Below are 9,254 nucleotides of genomic sequence, written 5' to 3' on the forward strand. Positions count from 1 at the left end.
GGACCCTGCTGCTGGGAAAGAGTCAAAGCAGGAGGAGAAGGGGGTGACAGAGAATGAGATGGTTGGACGGCATCACTGACTCAATGGACATGAGTTTTAGCAAGCTCTGGGAGATGGTGAAGGACAGGGAAGCCTGGTATGTTGCAGTCCATGGGGTTGCAGAGAGTAGGACAAGACTAAGGAACTGAACAACAGCAAAAGTCTACAAAGATAATACCTTTGTTGATGGATGGAGTAAAAGACAGAAAGGTCAGAGAGACTATTAAAAAAGACCATTTCAGAACTGACCAGGGCCTGTAGAAAGGTCAAATTAGGCTATTTAGCATTTAAAAGAAAATGATTTGTTTGCTTAATACACTGTTAGTACCACTGTCAACACATATAGTGTTTTAACATTATGAGTTTATTAAAATAGTAAATCTGTGGAGAACATTCAAATCTTCACACAATTAGGCTTGAACCTAATGTTCAAGTGAAAATAGGCTATGGTAATAACATCGTACAACACTGGAGACAATTTCTCAGCCTGCAGGTACAAAAAATGTTACTGATTGCCCGAGGTTTGTGCCAGCTCCTTTTTATCTGTCTGCGTGCTGCTTTTCATTCAAATTATAACACCTTTTCCTGCAAGATAAATTAACAGGTTTTTTTTTTTTTTTTTCTTCCTAGTTTTAAGTTTAGATCTTTCGAAAAGCTTAACATAAAGTAGAGTCATTAGGCTTTGGTAAGAGGCCAAATTTAGGCAAAGCAGATACAAAAATACTTCATGTAAAATAAAAATGCAAATATGGGATGCATGCATGGAGCTGCCTGATTGCTGTATTTTAGAGGGCCTGCAGGTTTGTTTTAATTTCTTCCTGCATTCATGAATCCTTGTTTTTACTTTTATTTTTGCTGTCCTTTCTCTTACTGTGGGGGCTTTGTATTGGCTTTGATTTCCCCTTTCTGATCCTTTTATAATGAGCAAATTAATTTTTCCTTATCACTCATATTTTTTTTTGAAAGGTGCAAAGTATTCTCTATTCTTCAGTAATCATTAATTTATATATTTTCTTGATATTGAAGCAGTACTGAGTGCTTTGGTTTGGTAGCATAAAAAGGAGAATAGGAGAGAAGAAGGTTGGTGAATAATGACTACCTGGAGCCCAAAGCTTTTCACTCCAGAGGCATAAAGGCCCAGAGAGCCATGACATTCAAATAGGCATTGTCTTTAAAATGCGTCCAGATAGGGACGGCAGTTGAAGTCAAATGTTAACCCAGGTGAAAAGGATTTCAGTTCCTTTCCTGACAACTTACTTAGTTGGATACGCTGTTCTTTTCCCAAGTTTTAAGGTGATATGCAAATTGACATCTATTATTAAAATCATGATGTGTAGTCACTTAGGATATGTACATAATAGTAAGAGAATATGAATATAAAAGCAAGATGACCAGTACTGCTTTCAAAGTGTTTCTAATCCAGATGTGTTAATACCATGCCATCATTTAAGACTATGCAGATTTATGAATCTAATCCTCACAACACCCCTAAAATGTAGAAGAAGCAGATACAATGATTTTTAATTTATAGGTGATAAAACTGAGTTTCATAAACAGTAAGGATCTCCCAACTGGTAAGGGCAAAGCTGGGTGCATGCAGACATGCTCAGTCTCTTCAGTCGTGTCCAACTATTTGTGACCCTATGGATATAGCCGGCCAGGCTTTTCTTTCTGTGGGATTCTCCAGGCAAGAATACTGGAGTGGGTTGCCATGCCCTTCTTCAGGGGATCCTGTGTCACCTGCATTTCAGGTGGATTCTTTACCTGCTGAGCCACTGGGCAAAGCTGGGACCTGATGTCAGATCACTTGATTTTGAGTGCAGTCAGCTTAACAATTCTCACTTGTGATGATGTAGGAATTAGAACTACAAGGTAGTATTGTTAATTGCTCAATGCAGGTGCCTTCATACATTCTAGCATGTGATCTTAGGGTTTAGATGACTATTTTCTTCTCTACACGTATTAGACTACAGAGGAGGTCAAAGTGAGGTGGATGGGAGGGCAGATTCGTAAATATTTGAATATACATATGCATTTCTTCTCAGATGTTTTTAATATTCCTGCTTTACCCAACTGAATCTATTAAGAAGCACTGAGGTAAATACTGAGAAAAGATAAGAATATAAGCCAGGGTACAATATGTGTCACTTGAGGAACAAAGAAGGGATTGCAATCTGTCCTATCTGCCTCTATTTGAAAGCTTGTCTTTCAAGCCTTGCAATACCTGGTATGGGACCCTGTTTTATTAACTACTAAACAAATTGTGAGCAAACCGAATACAAGTATTGATGTTCCTTTAGAATCTGGCATGATCAGGCCAGGCCCTGAATTAGTCTCCCTGAGTTGGGGACTTGCTTCAAATCACTTGGGGTTTTTCTCTAATCTGTAACAGTTACACTAATCGGATTTAAAACTGACTGAACACTTTTATTATAGCCTGCCAGAGGTATGCATTAAAATTTAACACTGTTTCCTCTTTGAACATAAAGAAAGTCCTTATGGTGTGATTATATAGGATTAGAATTTTTCATTAAAAAGGGCTTTAAACACTTCAGCAACTAAAAGGCAGAATCCTATTTAATGAGTTTTTAAAGGTAGTGAAAGTAAGCAAAGTTTAACAGAACTGTTTTCCCTCCCCTCACATGAAGCCCCCATTTCACTGTGATGTATGATGAATAAATCAGGGCCTTATGACTTGTGTAGGACTGCCACTTGCCCACAGCAATAGAAGACAAACCCTGTTATAAAATGATGGAGATATTATACAGAAATCTAAAGAGCAGATCAGAATGCTTCATAGTCTTGAGTTTGGAGAATATCTAAATTATAACTATACAGTGATTTTATAGGCTCTATACTGTGAACTAGGGGAGGTACTTGATGGTCTGTAATCATCTTAAGAGGCTTATAGCCTGGATTCCTAAAGAAAGTTCAAGGTCTAGGAATTTGAAGGCAGTTACTGATGTGTGGAGTCCTCTATCTGTGTGGTTCACAGTGGTGGATGGGTGCCTGGGGCATTCCCTATGGGGCATGGTTCTTATGGAGGTTGGCAGTTGTAGGGTCATTTAATACTGCCCTAGTTGCCATGTGCAAACGCCTAAGCCACATAATACAAAGCTCAGGCTTCTGGAAACAGGAAATCTAGCCAAAATATTTAACCAAGTAATTTTATCACTGCCTTTGAAATGGCTATGGTATGCATTTTAGTCAGGTTCAGGAGTACATGAATCTCAAAGAACTTGGGCTGAAACCTACCTTAGATCTGTTTACCCAGTAAGATCTAAAGATTCAATTTTCCAAGCATTTCTGAAACAGGAGTTGTTGGAATTGGAGCAAGGCAGCTCAGTGGCAACAGTTTAAGTTTTTTCTGTTGTGAACTCTCTTAGGAACAGAGTGGCTATTGGAAATATTGTGTGTACATTCTCATTTATGACTAATTAGAAATATTTTTGTGACTGGATATGGGGAAATGTGTCATGGCTGTCAGCACACTGCATCGCACAATTAGTAAGAATTGGCACTAAAGGCACATGTATCATATTTGGAAGCAAACTTTGATGATGAAGACACAGTTTCAGAATTGTGTATACATTCTCATTTATAACTAATTAAAAGTATTTTTTATCTGGTATCTAGGAAGTATGACATTAATGTCAGCAGACTGTACTATACTAACAGTTGCATCTCAATTACGAAAAAAAATAGATCACCAATGTGAACTTATCTGCTTCTTGAAGAAATGAGATGACCAGGAAGTTGGAAAGAGAACCCTTCAGGCCAGGCTGAACACCTGTCAAGAGGGCACTGTTTGCCAGGCATACCCTGTTCCACCAGCATTCTATTGGAAACTTTGGAGCTATTTTCTTCTTCCCTTTGTCTTTTTTCTTTGTCCATGTTCTCCTTATGCTTCCTCTCTCTCTTTATTTCCTCCTAGAAGCAGAAGTTGTCTTAGCTGCAGGAGTGGAGTGGCTGTGGGTGAATGGTCACCCCGCTGCCATGACAGTGAAGCATAACTCCTCTGTCTAACTAAAGGCTGTAGCATCTAAGAGCTCAGCTATTTTTCTTTCTATAATCAATTATAAAGAAATAATAACAGCTAAACTCTATACAGCATTTACTATGTGCCAGGTATTCTGAAAGCTTGCTATGCATTTCCCATTTAATTTTCTTAAGTCCAATGAATCAGGTACTACATTATTATTATTTCCATTTTCAGTTCAGTTCAGTTCAGTCACTTAGTCATATCCAACTCTTTGTGACCCCATGAATTCCATTTTACAGATGAGGAAATTGAAACCCAAAGAAATGAAATAACCTGCCCAAGATCATGCAATCATGTGACAGAGTCAAGATCTGAATGTCGTTGTCTGGCTCCACAGTCTGTACTCTTAACCAAATATGCCAAATGGTCTCTTCATTTTTCTGTTGGGTATTCATTGCTTTAATGGTTTTCTGATTATATAATTAATCTATGCTTACTGTAAAATTTAAAACAAGAAAAGTCTGAGGATGAACATAAAACTCTACCTGAAACCTCATCTCCCAGCAGACTGGTGATTGTCCTTTTTTATCTGTCACAGGCAGGTACTCAGATGTGTATGGTTTTACCTGAATGGAATAGTAACATTATGTCATACATGTGATCTTTTACATGATGACCTCTTTTTCCTTCTTTCATTAACCCCTTCCTTCCACTCCCACACCACCAACCACATTTAACAAACTAGTATCTTTTTTAGTTTAAAGGTAACTAAAAAGTAAATTCTCATATATTACATTTTCAAGTAAGTGTTTTTCATATAGATACAAGGATTTAGGGGAGGCTATTTTTTGTTTTATTTCATATTACATAACAGCTCTGCATCTTGCTTTTCATACCAAACAATGTCCTGAAAATTTCTCACATTTAACTGGATCCACAGTTTCCAATGCTTGCATACTATTTCACTGTATGGTCTGTTTTACACACTTGGATCACAAAATTCGGCCTAAATTTTCTCCTTTTATAGATACTTAGCCTGGCTTTCCTTCTAAAGCAAAGTCCGAGGCAAGGGTTTGAACGTGTGTAACTTAGGGAAGTGATCCAGGCAGGGAGATCCAGAAGGGAGAGACTAGGGAAAGGGAAACTGACAATGCCGGGTCATCAGTGCAAACCTGCTTTGCTGACTTGCTGGGGACCTTGTCTGAGGGGTTTTACCAAGTGCGCCTTGGAATTCGGGCTTTTAGCCTCTTGCCCACTTGCCCAGCGGCTGAGAACCGTTCCTCAGGGTAAACCGCGGAGCCGACGGTCAGCCAGCTGCGCATGCGCAGTTGCAGAGGTGCGCGGCGGACCGGAAGTTGGGGCTGGCTGCCCGCGTAGTCACTCTCCACGCGCTCCACACCTGCTGGGCTGGCTGAAGTAAAAAGCTGAGGTAATGAGGCTTCTGATACAGAAAGTTAACACGTGCATTCTCAGCCCGAGAGTCCATGGTTTTAATGCAGAAGACAATCGCATCCTGTGTTGTGATATTATTCAAGATAATAGTGTACTTCGTCTTCCACAGCAGCTTTGTTCAGGGTGCTTGCTCTCTGTATCGCATCACCATCGTGACAACAGTCACATAAGGTAGAGGTAGGCAGGTATTTTACACAGGGGACAAGGCGGGGCCCAGGGAGATAAGGGAGGAGAGACCATCTGTACCACGTTCTCTTTGTGTTCTTAATGGTTAGCACCTCGCCTGCCGTGTAAAGGATACTTAACATATCCTTTTAAGGGGATGCTGTTCAAGTAGTTCACCAAGTCACACACCCAATATATAGCAAATCTGGTGATTAAACCCAGGACTTCTTAACCCCCAAACCTGTATGTCTTCAGTTATACCAGTGGAATGAAAAAATTGCAAATTTTTCCTCACAGTTCAGTTCAGTCACTCAGTCGTGTCCGATTCTTTGCGATCCCATGAATCGCAGCATGCCAGGCCTCCCTGTCCATCACCAACTCCCAGAGTTCACCTAGACTCACGTCCATCAAGTCAGTGATGCCATCGAGCCATCTCATCCTCTGTCGTCCCCTTCTCCTCCTGCCCCCAATCCCTCCCAGCATCAGAGTCTTTTCCAATGAGTCAACTCTTCGCATGAGGTGGCCAAAGTACTGGAGTTTCAGCTTTAGCATCATTCCTTCCAAAGAAATCCCAGGGCTGATCTCCTTCACACTCAGCCTGAAAGAATTTCGTAAAACTTCTTGCACATTAAAAAAAAAAAGTGTAAAATTGTTCATTCTAAATTTGAAAGCTTATTTTTTAATATGAGAAAGGAAATGCTTAACATTTTATAAGATGAAGCTAGGCTACACTTAGTACATGTAAGCTATGTTTATATTATGATATCATAAAATGAGGTTTAACTTCTCATTGAATAGCATTCTCTATGAAAAAATTGTATGAATATTTTACTTGTGGATTTTTATCCAGTACAGCTTGGAAAAATCTTGAACACATTACAATTACATGTAAAGAATTGGCATCACTACCCTAAACAGCTTCAGTTCTGAATTCACAGTATTCCAACATTGACCAAACTTCTCCCATACAGAGATAATGTTTAAAGTGGAGGAAAATCAGGAAGCTCCATTGGTTTAATATTCAGCAATTAATCACTGAAGGATTAGAAACCAATATTTCCGTTTTTTTTTTTTTTTTTTTTTCTTCTGCTCTTGGAGTTTTCCGCTCAGCAGAATACTGCACCATAAAAAGGTTTGGGATGGATGGGGGGGTGGGGGGACTGCATTTCTTTTGAGAAGTTGTTATCTTCTTAGACCTCTGGGCCTGTTTAAAACATCTTGACTGCTTTGAAATATATTATTTTCATGATATTCTAGTTCTTTTTTAAATAGATGACACATGTTAATGACAAAAAAATTAAGCCATATAAAAGTACAAAGAATATAAAAATCACATCAAATCGTACTACCTAGATAATGTAATGTTATCCTCTCCTCTGCCTTTGATGTAATGTTGTCTTTTTATGGTTCTCCCATCCTTGTCTTTTGGCTAACTCCTTGTCTATCTTCCGAAATCTAGTTTAATTCCTAAAACAAAATTCCTGTGGGTTGGATGTGGAATCTGATCTCTTGATACCAGCAAAGATCCCTGAGTTCTGTGATATGTGATTGTCAGGTTAAGTCTGAAATAAAAGGCTCTAAACTTCTAGCCATGATAACCTGTATGTGGGAAGTCAAGGGCTGGTACCTCTGGATGTAGAATTTGAGGATGGGATTCTCTTGAAGGAAGTTTCTTCTCCAGCTTTTGTATTTTGTTCCTGTTGGATAACAACACACAAACAATGGAGACTTTAATGTAGAAAATAAGTACATTCTTAGTAACTTCACTTCAAAAAAGAGTTTGGGCCAGTTTAGTTTGAGTATAAAACCAAGCTGACTACTTATCAAGTCTCCCTTGTTTCTCACTCAGGTGTTTTTTTATTTGTCTCATTTCCATGAAAGTATATTATGGTTTGACAGATAAACTGTAACTACTCAAAAAGTGCCATTATGTTTCCAAAATATACTGTTTTCTCACAGATATTTCAAGTAGCATATGCATTGAAACACATACAATTAAATAGAAGAATGAAATTATATTTGGAAACTATTAACTAAAAGAGCCTACCTTTATGTCTTTTACCACAATTCTTAAGCCTTACAACAACAACAAAAAAATGTGTTTTCTTACTACCCGAGAGCAAGGTTTTCTATGTGCTTCTTCTGAAGTGAAGAAATTTACCTTCTGACTGTTTAAAATAATGTGGTAACTAAGGAAATTAAAAGGAAAAACAAAGTGTGGGCTCAGTATGCTTTGCTGAGGGCTGGGTTCTGACTGGTCCATGAATTATGAGATGCCAGTATACCAAAAGATTAATCCTTCATTAACAATGTGTAATCAGTTGGGAAGACTTGCTCCACAAGGCAGCACACCAGTGGTTATCCTGCAGAAATATCCTCAAGTCACAAGTTAAGAGTTATTTGCTCTTCCCTGTGCTTAAATGCATCGAGTCAGGCTAGACAGAGCAGCCTTCCATCTGTGATTGCATGCCCCAGGTTTACATTCCTTAAAAGCTAAAGTGATCCATTCCAAACACCTATGTGCCTGTACTTGTTAGCTATCGCTACATAACTCACTAATGCAAGACAGCTACCATTTTATTGTATCTCACTATTTTGTGGGTCGAGAATTTAGGCATCTCTTCTGTTCTTTGGTTGGTATCACTTGGTGACTTTCAGATAGTATCTGGGCTAATCTGGAGGGCTCAAGACAACTTTACTTACGTATTTGATCACTTGACAGTCTCAGCTGGGTCTCTCTCTTTCTCCACGTAGTCTCAGGGCCTTGCTGTATTGTCTCTCCTTTAGAGTAGTTGAACAACTTATGTGTGACAAGTAAGTGAAGGTGGATACTGCCAATCTCTTATAGTCTGGGTCCAGAAATGTGCTCAACATTACTTCTACTGTATTCTGTTAGTCAGAGCAGGCACAGAAACCCTCCCAGAATCAAAGGGGTGAAATAGAGATCTCATCTCTTAATGGGAGGCATATCAGAGAATTTGGCACTGTCTTCAATTTGCCTTAATGTATTCTTGCCCCCACTGTTAACATCTAGGAAGAGGGATGAAGGCAAATACGAGGAAAAGCACTCCCAGACTCCTTGCCTGGAACATCTCAGCCTCAGGGAAAGAATGGAGGACTTTGGCAAACAGGTAAGGAATATATTTAACTTGGGAGATAAAGTTTCCAAGTGCCCTCTGTCAGCCTCCTTGTGAACTAGCCTCTGCAGTGTTAAAATACAGTGAATTGAGCTTTCCCAAAGTAAGAAGGCTTTGATTCATTTCCTTAACTTGGAAGGCCATGTGGCCCCTTTGCAGCACCTGCTGTGGCAGCTGATGAGCAGGAACATGGCCACATGGCTTCAGGAAAAGCTTCCCTCCACAAAGTGGGGAGCATCCTCAGCTTCATTCTCTAAGGAGGAATTCTTACAAGGTGTGAGAAGGGAGAGAAGATCAGTGGGGCAGGATAAACACACCAGTTGTCTGTCTCTTCTTAAGAAAGGAAATAGGATTTGCGGATAAATTCTACAATTATGTTTCAGTATTAATTCGTATCAAAAAAATAAGAACAGAGAACATTAACCTAAACCAAGGTGTTAACGTCAGCATGATTAGTGTAAAAATGTCTTTTCAAAGTT

The 9,254-nt window shown here is 39.2% G+C and overlaps 1 long non-coding RNA gene across 1 annotated transcript; it reads right to left on the minus strand.

Moving 5' to 3' along the window:
* Positions 1 to 384: 384 nt before the first annotated feature.
* LOC147349321 (uncharacterized) lies at positions 385 to 5,359 on the minus strand. Its single transcript, XR_015149795.1, has 3 exons — positions 5,194 to 5,359; positions 4,567 to 4,647; positions 385 to 624 (listed from the first exon to the last, which is right to left on the minus strand). It is a non-coding gene; the product is annotated as an uncharacterized LOC147349321 (long non-coding RNA).
* Between the last annotated feature and the right edge of the window lie 3,895 nt (positions 5,360 to 9,254).

This window comes from Bos grunniens, chromosome 21, assembly GCF_055505025.1.
Source record: "Bos grunniens cultivar Pamir isolate PY7600 chromosome 21, Bosgru_T2T1.0, whole genome shotgun sequence".
Taxonomy (NCBI): Eukaryota; Metazoa; Chordata; class Mammalia; order Artiodactyla; family Bovidae; genus Bos; species Bos grunniens.